Below are 15,233 nucleotides of genomic sequence, written 5' to 3'. Positions count from 1 at the left end.
CTCCTCTGTCTATGGGAGTTTACAGGCAAGAGTACTGGAGTGGGTTGCCATTGCCTTCTCTGTCAGGGCCTAAACTTGGATTAATGTGATACTGAACGATTTGCTTTGGAAACAGAGATCATTCTGTTGTTTTTGAGATTGCATCTAAGTACTGCATTTCAGACTCTTTTGTTGACTATGATGGCTACTCCATTTCTTCCAAGGGATTCTTGCACATAATAGTAGATATAATGGTCATCTGAGTTAAAGTCACCCATTCCAGTCCATTTCAGTTCGTTGATTCCTAGAATGTTGATGTTCACTCTTGCCATCTCCTGTTTGACCACTTCCAATTTGCCTTGATTCATGGACCTAACATTCCAGGTTCTTATGCAATATTGCTATTTATAGCATCAGACTTTACTTCCATCACCAGTCACATCCACAACTGGGTGTTGTTTTTGCTTTGGCTCCATCTCTTCATTCTTTCTGGAGTTATTTCTCCACTGATCTCCAGTAGCATATTGGGCACCTACTGACCTGGGGAATTCATCTTTCAGTGTCCTATCTTTCTACCTTTTCATACTGTTCATGGGGTTCTCATGTCAAGAGTACTGAAGAGGTTTGCCATCGTCAGCGGACCACATTTTATCAGAACTCTCCACCATGAGCTGTCCATCTTGAGTGGCCCTACACAGCATGAATTTTATATAATGTATTTCTTATTTAATAAAACCTGACTTTTTTTCTTTTATTTTTTAAATTTTATTTTATTTTTAAACCTTACAATATTGTATTAATTTTGCCAAATATCGAAATGACTCTGCCACAGGTATACCCATGCTCCCCATCCTTGAAGTTATTCATTTAGTCATAGACTGCAGAATGAATGTTTTAGTAACAGGCATGAAAACAATGTTAATATTGTCATACATTTTCATAAGAGCTCTTGGGTGACTAAGTGCACTGTCAAGGAGCACTAATATTTTGAAAAGAATCACTTTTGCTGAGCAGTAGGTCTCCGTAGTGGACTTTAAATATTCAGTAAACCTTGCTGTAAACAGATGGGCTGGTTTTGTTGTCAAAATACTGAGCACAGGCAGAGTAGAGTTAGCATGAATCTTAAGATCCCTAGGATTCAGAATGGAAAAAGTATTGACTTCAAATTAAAGTCACCAGCTTCATTAGCTTTTAACAAGAGTCAGCCCACCCTTTGAAGTTTTGAAGTCAAGAACGGACTCTTCTCTTGCTATGAAAGTCCTATCTTATTCCAATAGAAGGCTTTTTCTTCTACAATAAAAATTTGTTGTTTAGTGTAGCCACCATCAATTATCACAGATAGATACTCTGGATAATTTTCTGCAGCATTTACATCAGCACTTGCTGCTTCACCTTGCTCTTTTTGGTTATAGAAATGACTTCTATAACTATATAAATGACGTCTATATAAATGATTTCTTTGCTTAAACCTCATGGATCCACTTCTGCTAACTTCAAAAGTTTCTTCAGCACAACTTCCTCACCACTCTCAGCTGTCATAGAATTGATGAGTTTTGCTCTGGATGAAGATTTGGCTTCAGGGAATGTTAATGAGAACTGGCTTAAATTAATGAAAACTGACTCATTGGTAAAGACCTTGATGCTGGTAAACATTGAAGGCAGGAGGAGAATGGAATGACAGAGGATGAGATGGTTGGATGGCATCACTGATTCAATGGACATGAGTTTGAGCAAGCTCCGGAAGTTGGTGATGGACAGGGAATCCTGGCATGCTGCAGTCCACAGGGTCACAAAGAGTTGGACATGACTCAGCAACTGAACTAAGGGAATGTTGCTACTGGTGTGAATTTCTATTCAGACCACTAAACTTTCTCCTTATCTGCAATAACAATATTTTGCTTTGTTACCATTTGTATGTTCACTGGAGTAACACTTTTAATTTCCTTACTGTTTGGCCTAAGAGGCCAAGCTTTTTGCCTGTCTTGGATTTCGATATGCCTCTTTCACTAATCTTAATTGTTCCTATCTTTTGATGTAAAGTGAAGAGACATGCAATTCTTTCACTTGACCATTTAGAGGCAAGGTTAGAGTTACTAACTGGGTTAATTTCAATACTGCTTTATCTTAGGAAATAGGGAGGTCTGAGGTAAAGGGGAGGGATGGAGTAAGAGCTGATTGGTGGAGAATTCGGAACACACAAAACATTTATTGGTTGCATTTTCCAACTTATATGGGTGCAGTCGTTGATGCCTCTAAAACAAACACAGTAGTAACATAAGAAATCACTGATATCAGGTCACCATAACAAACATAATAATCATGAAATATCTGTAAATATGGGGAAAATTACCAAAAAGTGACACAGAGACTTAATGTGAGTAAATGCTGCTGGTAAAATGGTGTTAATAGATTTTCTTGATGCAGGGTTACCACAAATCTTCAGTTTATACAAAAGGCAGTATTAAAATAAATGATTAATATAATGATTAATAAATGTCATACATTAAAATATTTGTATATATGAAAAACACTTATTTAATATATTTATTATTGCAATTATTCTTTCTTGTTTCTTGGTTCTCACTCATTTCTGTTGTCATTATGTAAAAATACATATATTTTTATTTGGAGTTGTATTTGATGAAAAAAATTTTCTTCTTTCCAGTGGGACTACATAAAGACTTAAGGTTAACCTTTGTGATGTTTGCTCTTTTCTGGTGCCTGGTGGCATGCTATCACACAGATACCATTTTAAATAAAATCACTGTGTGAGGTTTTACATATTGTGAGTATCATGTGAACTAAAGCCACTATCTCAGGAGAAATCTTTGCAATTATTATTTTTAAGAGTATTTTCTTCTTACCCTCCTACTGCCAAGATTCAGACGTATAGTTATGGTTTCCTCTAGCAGTGGGCTTCCCTGGTGGCTCAGATAGTAAGGAATCTGCCTGCAATGCAAGAGACCCGGGTTTGACCCCTGAGTCAGGAAGATCCCCTGGAAAAGGGCACGGTGATCCACTTTAGTATTCTCGCTTGGAGAATTCCATGGACAGAGGAACTTAGCGGTCTACAGTCCATGGGATTGCAAAGAGTTGGGCATGACCAAGTGACTAACACTTTCACTGTCCTCTAGAAGTACACTTATTTCTATTTCATGGAGATTATGCATTTGAAAGTCTCAGTGTTAGGTAAGGCTGTTTTATCAGGTTCTGCTTTTACATAAAATTTTTGATGAAAATATTCAAGCTCAATTACGTTTGTCCAGTTCTTACTGATCAGTTGGTAGTTTCAACATGTTTTTTTTGTTGTTGTTATATAATTTTGGATTCCCACTATTAATTTGCTTTTGACTTATGAAGATATTTTTCCCCATTTAACTGATTGATTTACTAAAGTGTTTCGAGCTTTACGTGACATTTGGTGGCATTATGTTTCCATTTGGATAATGGTTTATGGTTTATGTTATTTATTGCATCATACAATTACAACTGGAAGTCATTCATTTTTATTTTAGAAAATGTTCAATTTATGCATATCTTCTTATTTCTAGTATAGCCTACTCATAAAACTTTGAAGATATGAAATTTATGATAAATTTGTTGCAAATTCCATGTTTTAATAAACAACACAAAATTGTATACATAAACACAAGCAAAAATGTGCTGATCCTTGAATGACATATAAAATGTAAAAATTGGGCCTTGTATTATTAAATAAGATGTCAAAAACATTCTTAATGACATTTTTCTAGGCAAAATTTATGGCTTTGTTTTAATATTTCATAGAATACATACATATGATTTAAACATTTTTTGCACACATTTTCTAAGTTATAATCAGGAGGACATCTTACAGTGTGTTTGATCAATGAAGAAAATTGAAAAAGAGAAGAAGATTTCAAGCAATGATTAAGGTAGTACTGTATGCCTTTCCATCACCTTTTTATTTTAGGTGAATAATTATCTCTCTTTGAATATCACTCTAGGGTAGCTATAGTTCATATCTTAAGATAAATCCTAATTAAAACCAAAACCATGTTATGTTACAATACAGAGTTAAAATGTATTGATTTTGTTTAAATGGCTAGTAATCAAATGTTCATTTCTGGTAATTTAAATATTTTCAAAACCAGAGTTATTTATTGTATTAAATTTTTACAATAAAACCATCACCACTCCTTCTGTATGCTACTACAAAAGCAGTAATATGTATTATAAATAAGAAATGTGATGCTTTTTATATTTAGATATAATTATGTTTTTAAAATATTATATAAAAATATATTTACTCATTAATGAGAGAATCATTCTATCTTCTTTAATATAAACATTTAAATGTTGTATATCCCACTTAGTTCAGTTCAGTTCAAGCAGTCAGTCCTGTCCGACTCTTTGTGACCCCATGAATTGCAGCATGACAGGCCTCCCTGTCCATCACCAACTCCTGGAGTTCATTCAGGCTCATGTCCATGAAGTCCGTGATACCATCCAGCCATCTCATCCTCTGTCATCCCCTTTTCTCCTGCCCCCATCCATCCCAGCATCAGAGTCTTTTCCAATGAGTCAACTCTTTGATGAGGTGGCCAAAGTGGAGTTTCAGCTTTAGCATCATTCCTTCCAAAGAACACCCAGGACTTATTTCCTTAGAATGGACTGATCTCCTTGCAGCCCAAGGGACTCTCAAGAGTCTTCTCCAACACCACAGTTCAAAAGCATCAATTCTTCGGTGCTCAGCTTTCTTCACAGTCCAACTCTCACATCCATACATGACCACTGGAAAAACCATAGCCTTGACTAGATGGACCTTTGTTAGCAAAGTAATGTCTCTGCTTTTCAATTTGTTATCTAGGTTGGTCATAACTTTCCTTCCAAGGGGTAAGCGTCTTTTAATTTCATGGCTGCAGTCACCATCTTCAGTGATTTCGGAGCCCCCAAAATAAAGTCTGACACTGTTTCCACTGTTTTCCCTTCTATTTGCCATGAAGTAATGGGACCAGATGCCATGATCTTTGTTTTGTGAATGTTGAGCTTCAAGCCAACTTTTTCACTCTCCTCTTTCACTTTTCAAGAGGCTTTTTAGCTCCTCTTCACTTTCTGCCATAAGGGTGGTGTCATCTGCACATCTGAGGTTATTGATATTTCTCTCGGCAATCTTGATTTAAGCTTGTGCATCTTCCAGCCCAGTGTTTCTCATGATGTACTCTGCATATAAGTTAAATAAGCAGGGTGACAATATACAGCCAATCTGTTGTTCCATGTCCAGTTCTAACTGTTGCTTCCTGACCTGCATACAGATTTCTCAAGAGGCAGGTCCGGTGGTCTGGTATTCCCATCTCTTTCAGAATTTTCCACAGTTTACTGTGATCCACACAGTCAAAGGCTTTGGCATAGTCAATAAAGCAGAAATAGATGTTTTTCTGGAACTCTCTTGCTTTTTCAATGATCCAGAGGATGTTGGCAGTTTGATCTCTGGTTCCTCTGCCTATTCTAAAACCAGCTTGAACATCTGGAGGTTCACGGTTCATGTGTTGCTGAAGCCTGGCTTGGAGAATTTTGAGCATTACTTTACTAGCATGTGAGATGAGTGCAATTGTGGGGTAGTTTGAGCATTCTTTGGCATTGCCTTTCTTTGGGACTGGAATGAAAATTGACCTTTTCCAGTCCTGTGGCCACTGCTGAGTTTTCCAAATTTGCTGGCATATTGAGTGCAGCACTGTCACAGCATCATCTTTCAGGATTTGAAATAGCTCAACTGGAATTCCATCACCTCCACTAGCTTTGTTCATAGTGATGCTTTCTAAGGCCCACTTGACTTCACATTCCAGAATGTCTGGCTTTAGGTGAGTGACCACACCATCGTGATTATCTGGGTCGTGAAGATCTTTTTTGTACAGTTTTTCTGTGTATTCTTGCCATCTCTTCTTAATATCTTCTGCTTCTGTTAGGTCCATACCATTTCTGTCCTTTATCGAGCCCATCTTTGCATGAAATGTTCCCTTGGTAGCTCTAATTTTCTTGAAGAGATCTCTAGTCTTTCCCACTTTGTTGTTTTCCTCTATTTCTTTGCATTGATCACTGAAGAAGGCTTTCTTATCTCTTCCTGCTATTCTTTGGAACTCTGCATTCAGATGCTTATACCATTCCTTTTCTCCTTTGCTTTTCACTTCTCTTCTTTTCACAGCTATTTGTTAAGGCATCCCCATACAGCCGTTTTGCTTTTTTGCATTTCTTTTCCAATGGGGATGGTTTTGATTATTGTCTCCTGTACAATGTCATGAACCTCAGTACTTTTTAAAAGAATGTATTAATAGCATTTTGTGTAACTTACCAAAAATTTAATCTGAAGGTCATTTTTAAGTGCACATTATTTTTATTTAAACAGATCTATACATATTTATACATGTTATCAATGTATTTATAATTCTATAATCAACAGTAACATGAGTTAATTTTTTCCCCTTCCCTTTCAGCTTGGTTGACATTACAATGAATACTATCATAGTGCTTTAAGACAGCAAAATCTGTCACTTCGTTTCTAACCACTTATAGCCTCCTAGTTGGACCTCTCTCTTCTGTACAGGAGCTAGAGTGATTATTTTAAAACATAAGTCTGTTCATAATAGTATAGTACCCTGGGCAGTGCTGCAGTGCCTTCCATTATGGATAATGCCAGATTTCTTAACAAAGTGTACAAGTCTCTGCAAAAACTCATCTCAGGCTGCCTCCAACACTATCTCAGTAATACAGTGAATAACCTCCTAAAGACAAGCAGTCTGCTTCTGAGTACCTTTCCAATCCCTTTACATTTTGCCTTGAACTTTCTTTTTCTGTATTGTCACATGGTTAGCACACCTCACTTCATTCAGTTCTCTGCTCAAATACCATCCTATGAGAAAAACATCCAAAAAACTTCTAAAAGTTGCATTCTTCCTCCAATCTTGAGATACTTATCTGTCATTCTTGGTTACACTTATCACTATTATATTTTAAATTTATTTATTCCCTTAACTCTGCTCTCTTCAACTAGAATGTTAATCTCATGGAAGCAATAGAACTGTTTCTCCTGCCTGGTTCTCTAATAATGAATACAGCAATTTCTTAAGTGTTAATTTTCATTAGCCTTAAAACTGGCTTCAGAAAAGGCAGAGAAACCAGAGATCAAATTGCCAACATTTGCTGGATCATCGAAAAAGCAAGAAACATCTACTTCTGCTTTATTGACTATGCCAAAGCCTTTGACTTTGTATCACAATAAACTGTGGAAAATTCTGAAAGAGATGGGAATACCAGACCACCTGACCTGCCTCTTGAGAGACCTATATGCAGGTCATGAAGCAACAGTTAGAACTGGACATGGAACAAGAGACTGGTTCCAAATAGGAAAAGGAGTACGTCAAGGCTGTATATTGTCATCCTGCTTATTTAACTTATATGCAGAGTACATCATGAGAAACGCTGGGCTGGAAGAAGCACAAGCTGGAATCAAGATTGTTGGGAGAAATATCAATAATCTCAGATATGCAGATGACACCACCCTTATGGCAGAAAGTGAAGAGGAACTAAAAAGCCTCTTGATGAAAGTGAAAGAGGAGAGTGAAAAGGTTGGCTTAAAGCTTAACATTCAGAAAACGAAGATCATGGCATCTGGTCCCATCACTTCATGGCAAATAGATGGGGAAAGAGTGGAAACAGTGAGAGACTTTATTTTGGGGGGCTCCAAAATCACTGCAGATGGTGACCACAGCCATGAAATTAAAAGACACTTACTCCTTGGAAGGAAAGTTATGACCAACCTAGATAGCATATTCAAAAGCAGAGACATTACTTTGCCAACAAAGGTCTGTTTAGTCAAGGCTGTGATTTTTGCAGTGGTCATGTATGGATGTGAGAGTTGGACTGTGAATAAAGCTGAGCGCCAAAGAATTGATGCTTTTGAACTGTGGTGTTGGAGAAGACTCTTGAGAGTCCCTTGGACTGCGAGGAGATCCAACCAGTCCATTATAAAGGAGATCAGTCCAGGTGTTCTTTGGAAGGAATGATGCTAAAGCTTAAACTCCAGTACTTTGGCCACCTCATGTAAAGAGTTGACTTGTTGGAAAAGACTCTGATGCTGGGAAGGATTGGGGGCAGGAGGAGAAGGGGATGCCAGAGGATGAGATGGCTGGATGGCATCACCGACTCGATGGACTGAGTCTGAGTGAACTCCGGGAGTTGGTCATGGACAGGGAGGCCTGGCATGCTGCAATTCATGGGGTTGCAAAGAGTCAGACACAACTGAGCAACTGAACTGAATGAACTGAACTGAAAGATTATTAACCCATGCCACCAGACATTCTTCTCAAGATCATTAATCACATCAGCAAAGACTATGTTTCTGCCTACAGTAAAGTCACACTTCTCATAGATTAGGTTTTGAATATCTTTTGGAGGGCCATTATTCTTTCTACTACATTAATTAAACACAAAACATAAATAGTAAATATAGTGAAAGTGAAAGCTGCTCAGTGGTGTCTGATTTGTTTTGATCCCATGGACTATACAGTCCATGGAATTCTCCAGGCCAGAATACTGGAGTGAGTAGCCTTTCTCTTCTCCAGGGGATCTTCCCAACCCAGGGATCAAACCCACATATCCCACATTGAAGGCAGTTTCTTTACCAGTTGAGCCACAAGGGAAGCCCAAGAGTACTAGACTGCGTAACATTTCCCTCCTCCAGTGGATCTTTCCAACCCAGGAATTGAACTGGGATCTCCTGCATTTCAGGCAGATTCTTTACCAATTGAGCTATCAGGGAAGCCCAGAACTGTCTTAAGAAAAAAAAAAATTTTAATGCATATTAAGCTAACACCTATACATTGTTAAATTGTAAAATGGCACAATCACTCTGGGAAACAATTTGGCTTTTTTCTTAATAATTTAAACACACACTTATAATACGAGCTAACAAATCCATTCCTAGATATTTATCTTGGAGACATAAAAGGTCATGTATTCACTCAATCTGAGCACAGATGTTTATAGCTGCATAATTATTATTTGCCCCAAACTGGAAACAATCTAACTCTCTTTTAAAAGGTAAGTGGATAAACAAACTGAAATAATCATGCGACAGAATACTACTCAGCAATAAAAAGAAATAAACAATCCATTACCTAATGTAAATGAACCACAAAGGTATTATGCTGAGTGAAATAAGCCAGTTTCAAATGGTCCCATAGAGTATGATTCCACAAATATGACATTCTGGAAAAGGCAAAACTGCAGAGAAAAATATGAGATTAAGTGGCTGTTCTCTGGTAGAAGTAGGGAGAGTATATTACTGCAAATATTCAACAGAGGGAATTTTGAGGGAGTTGAGATAACTTCTCTTTACCTTGACTGTGAAGGGGTTACACAGTCTGCCCATGTGTTAAAACTCATGGCACTGTGCGCCAAAGAGATGATAAAGGTAACTAAAACTCTGCAAAATTTTAGATTATCACCTTACAGTGTTCCATAATATAGCAATTGGTGATATTGCTAAGGGACTAAACTTAATTTTAACAACTGATGGCTTACAAGCGAATGATTTAACAATTTAACTTATTCAGTCCACAGTTTGATAATTATATTTCAAATCAACATTTTGTCATCTATTCACTAATACACATAATGTTTTCATATTTTTTCATAGTAGGGTAATATGCATACTAAAGTGTTATCATTAAACATTAAGACTTAGGGATTCAAGATACAGGTATTCAAACAACTATACTACTCAATCACATTTACATTTTAGAAATCACTGTTTGAAATAATGATAAAATTTTCTGCTCCTATCATTTGAACTCTGGCGTATTTCTTGCTGATTATCAGTTGCTTTTTGGGACAGCCTGTCCCATTGCTCTAAATACACTAGTGGGGAAAAACAGGCACAAGTCCTGTCATTCTACTAATAGCAGGAATGGACTTAGATGACTACCTTTGGGGAAGGGGGTTGCTTTCATTTTACAAAAAGCAAAAACAGAAACAAAAAAACATATCCTCTTACACAGGCTTATCTCAGGCCATCTGGCTTCATTATAGTAATGATGTGCGTGCTTCCTCAATTCTGAATACAGGAATTTCCTAAATGCTAACTTTAACCCTCAAAGATTATTTATTATACATTTGATCAGGCACCTAGGGAATTTTATAAAATGGCCTCAAGCTAATAATTGATGCTAGTTCTTATATAGATCAGACATTTTCCTTTCTGATCATTTAAAATTCCTATTTGATCAGGAAATTTTAAGACAGAAATATATTGATAAAATGGCCTTACAAATGAGCAAAATAGTACCTGAATATTTTTATATTTGATTAAATGCATTAAGTTAGATAAAAGTCCTTCTTTTACAGCTTTCCTTTACCCTCATTCTCTGTCCAACTTTTTCCAGATTCTGTGAGCACCAGTAATACCTTTTTCATCTTAAAAGACCTAAGCCAACAGTAAAGGACTTTAAGCTGATCACCTGTCTTATCTTAAATTGCTTCTTTCTAATTCAGAATTTCTCAAATCACCAGTGACTTACTACTTGAAAACCATAAATCCTCAACTAATTCTTGACATTGGATTACCGGGAAACTTCATCTGTTGTACCAAGGCAAAATTTTATTACTTAGAAAGTGGAAAACATTCATAAAGCCTTTGGCATCTCTTTTAACTAAAGAATTTCTTTTCTTATCCATTTGCTATTTTATACTTGTTCATACTAACAGTATTATTAAAAAATAAGAATAAACATTTCAACCCAATGATATTATCTATAAATCCAAAGTGATCATGACAGTTCTTTGTTAAGGAAATATAAAAACTTTAAATAACAGTGAAAAAGAATACTATTTTCCTATTTAGATAGATAAAAAATGCTAATTAAAAATAAAAATGATTTTAAAATATGTTTTATCTTTAATTCCTCTACACACTTCCATTTCCATTTAGAGTGGGATAATCATTTTAAAAAACCCAAATTATCTTTCCAGTTGAAGAAAGAGTCATAGCCACTTTACATGGTAGAACAGGCAGCAGTATCAATAGAATTCTCTGATCATCCAAGTCTGAGGCTTATTGTTAAATGGTTCATTGAAATGTATAAATGGCTTGGTTTCTTTTTAACCTCCAAAAGACATCCCACTAAAATACGCATTTGTGTCAATAGTGAACTTCAGTCGTGTCCGACTCTGTGCAACCCCATAGACGGCAGCCCACCAGGCTCCTCTGTCCCTGGGATTCTCCAGCCAAGAATACTGGAGTGGGTTGCCATTTCCTTCTCCAAATGAGGGATATATCTCCTCTATTTAAGAGTAAAGTTCATTAAAGATATACTTTAGATTCTTAAAAAAGTATATAATATTTAGGAGATGTTGATTTCTTTCCTGTCTAAAACACAGTATTGCAGTTTGAAAACAAGAATTAAAAAATAAATTTTAAACCAGTGTATATGGACTTCTGGCTTCTAGTTCTTCATGTAAAAGTTAGCACTCTGTTTTAATGACAAGTAAAAAGCTGAATGGATTAAAAAAAAAAAAAAAAAACTCTCCTTCCATCCATCAGAGATACAGAGCAAACTGCTGCACTGCTGCCTCCAGGTGAGAGAGACAGGTGAAGGAGATATGGTTTACCAAAGCAGAGACTGACCGCCACTGGGAACTACCTTGGGGACCAGTGCCGGAAAGAAAAACCTGAACTCTAACTATGAATTACCAAGGCTCAGTGTGGACAGGTCTGAGAGTTGAAAACTTCAGAGATACCCAATTATAAGGGAACCCCCCACACTTTTGTGAGTTTTACTTCCAGGAGTTTTACCAGATTCTTGCAGTAAATATCAGAGAAAATTCCCTTCATACTTCCAGCTGGGGGAAGGGAAAATAGATGGCAACCTACTCCAGTATTCTTGCCTGGAGAATCCCATCGACAGAGGAACCTGGTGGGCTGCCATCTATGGGGTAACACAGATTCGGACACGACTGAAGTGACTTAGTAGCAGCAGCAGCACTTTTTATTAAAGAGACCTGCCACAGGGGCAATTTTTAAGAAGAATCTAACCTGCTGGTGCTTTATCAGAGCTTAATTGACCTGGAGGAAAGCAAATGCCCAACTCTAGTCAACTATAGTCATCCTGTTCCAAATAAGGAAGGGGAAAGGATACAGAAACACATGTGAAGTTTATAGTTGAGATGCAGGTACATTATAAAACTAAGACTCAATCACAGGACAATAGAATATTTTCTTCCCTCCAGACCTCACTACTGTGTTACTAAAAACCTAATTGCAGCAGTTCCTTTTACCTGGTATATCATGTCTGGCTATTAAGGAAAAAAGTACATGATTCTAAAATACAAAATATACCCACTATTTTATGAAATAGAGCAAGTATTATAACCACACATGGCAGGAAATGTTGGAATTATCAGAACAGGAATTTCACATATGTATGGTGAATATGCTAAAGATACTAATGGATAAAGTAGATGGCATGCAAGAAGAGATAGGTAATGTAAACAGAGAGATGAAAATCATAGGAAAGAAACTAAACTAAATTCTGAAGATGAAAAACACTAACAAAAATAAAGACTGGCTTTGTTGTGTTTATTATTATACTGGTCAAGGCTGGGAAAAGAATCTCTAAGTTAGAGAGTTTGTCCAAGACTGTGGGACAACTGCAAAAGATGTAATGTCCATTCAATGGGAATACAAGATATAGAAGACAGAGAAAGGAATAGAATATTTGAAATAATAAATGACTGAAATCTCACCAAATCGATGACAGATACAAAGTTACAGAAACTCAGAGAACATCAAGGGAGATAACTCATAAACAAAAGCTAAAACAAAACAAACAAGCAAAAAAAGAAAAAACACACACACACAACTAGACATCATTTTCAAACTACAGGAAATCAAAGATAAAGGGAAAATCCTGAAAGAAGCCAGAGGGAGAATAAACAACTTACCTACAGAGAGACAAAGATAAGAATTACGTGTGACAGTGCCTCAGAAACCATGCAAGCAATAAGAGATCAAAATGAGACATTTAGAGAAGTGAGAAGAAATATAAACCAACCTAGAATGATGTACCTTGCAAAATTATCTTTCAAAAGTGAAGGAGAAATAAAGACTTTCTGACACAAACAAAATTTAAAGAAATTTGTTACCATTAGACCTGTTTTGCAAGAAATGTTACAATAAGTTATTTAGAGACAAGGAACATAATACAGGTCTCACTTGAATCTACAAAGAAAAAGAAAAGTTTCAAAAAAGGAATAAAAACACAAAATTTGAAAATGTACTTTTATTATTATTTTATCTAACAGATAACAGTTTGTTCAAAATAATAATACCAATAAGGAATTTGATTGGGTATGTTTAGATACATATATGATATGCATATGGATATAAATGTATATAAGCTTATATATAAGGAAATAAATGACAGCAATAATGCCCAGTATGAGAGTGAGGAATTAGTAATGATTTTATTACTATAACTTAAACTACATGAAGTGATATACATTATTTGAATGAGCACTTAGATTGTATATGGCTAACTCTAGTGTAACCACCACAAAAAGTAAAAAAAAAATGTATAATATAACTTAAATGTTAAAAATTAGATTGAATAAAATTATATACAATGCTTAATTAAAATCGAAAAAGTTAAAGACAAAAGTAACAAATGATAATAATATCAAATATGGTGAAATCCAAATATATCAAAATCAGTTTGAATATCAAGAGATTAAATGCACCAATTAAAAGATAGTAATTATTAGACAGGATCATAAAACATGACCTGACTATATATTTCCTACAATAAAATCATTTTAAATATAAAGATTCATAGACTAAACATAGATGTGTGTAGAAAAATATACCATGCTAACATTAATTAAAGAAAAACATAGGAAGAATTCTTTTATTTTTAAATAGTCAGTTCAGTCACTCAGTCGTGTCTGATTTTTTGCCACCCCATGGACTGAAGCATGCCAGGCTTCCCTGTCCATCACCAACTTCTGGACCTTACTCAAAGTCATGTCCGTTGTGTTGATGATGCCAACCAACCATCTCATCCTCTGTTGTCCCCTTCTCCTCCTGCCTTCACTCTTTCCCAGCATCAGGGTCTTTTCCAATGAGTCAGTTCTTCACATCACGTGGCCAAAGTATTGGAGTTTCAGCTTCAGCATCAGTCCTTCTAATGAATATTCAGGACTGATTTCCTTTAGGATTGACAGGTTGGATCTCCTTTCAGTCCAAGGGATTCTCAAGAGTCTTCTCCAACACCACAGTTCAAAAGTATCAATTCTTCAGTGCTCAGCTTTCTTTTTAGTTCAACTCTCACATCCACACATGACCACTGGAAAAACCATAGCTTTGACTAGACAGACCTTTGTTGGCAAAATAATGTCTCTGCTTTTTAATATGCTGTCTAATTTGGTCATAGCTTTTCTTCCAGGGAGCAATCATTTTTTAATTTCATGGCTGTGGTCACCATCTGCAGTGATTTTTGAGCCCCAGAAAATAAAGTTCGTCACTGTTTACATTGTTTCCCCATCTAGTTGCCATGAAGTGAAGGGATCTTAGTTTTCTGAATGTTGAGTTTTAAGCCAACTTTGTCACTCTCCTCTTTCACTTTCATCAAGAGGCTCTTTAGTTCTTCGCTTTCTGCCATAAATTCAAATACAGCTGACTTCAAATCAAGGACAGTTGTCAGGGATAAGAAAGGCATTAAATAATAGGTGGGTAAATTCCATAAGAAAACAGCAATCCTTAACATGTATGCATCTAACAACAGAGTAACAAAATATTTGAGGCAAAACCTAATAGAACTGCAAAGAGAAACCGATAAACACACTATTATAGTTGGAGACTGCAGTACCCCACTGTCAGAAATGAACAGATCCAATGGGCAAACAATAAGAACATAGCTGAACTCAGCAACACCATCAACTGGGTACAAATTATATCTGTAAACTATTATAACCCCAAACAACAGCCTGTGCATTCATCTTAAGCCCATATGGCATGTTCATCAAGATAGATTACACTTAGGTCCATAAAACACACCTCAACAAATTTAATAGCACAGAAATCATATCTTGTCAGCTCTTGGACCACAATGGAAGTAAACTGCTGCTGCTGCTGCTAAGTCACATCAGTCGTGTCCGACTCTGTGCGACCCCATAGACGGCAGCCCACCAGGCTCCCCCGTCCCTGGGATTCTCCAGGCAAGAAC

General features: G+C 36.3%; 1 protein-coding gene across 4 annotated transcripts in view; it reads right to left on the bottom strand.

Moving 5' to 3' along the window:
- The window catches only part of FSTL5 (follistatin like 5), a 935,726-nt gene that overhangs the window by 567,691 nt on the left and 352,802 nt on the right, over positions 1 to 15,233 (bottom strand). The window lies entirely within an intron of this gene.

Source organism: Bos indicus, chromosome 17, assembly GCF_029378745.1.
Source record: "Bos indicus isolate NIAB-ARS_2022 breed Sahiwal x Tharparkar chromosome 17, NIAB-ARS_B.indTharparkar_mat_pri_1.0, whole genome shotgun sequence".
Taxonomy (NCBI): Eukaryota; Metazoa; Chordata; class Mammalia; order Artiodactyla; family Bovidae; genus Bos; species Bos indicus.
The sequence above is the reverse complement of the archived record's forward strand: the minus strand, read 5'-3'. Positions and strand labels throughout refer to the sequence as shown.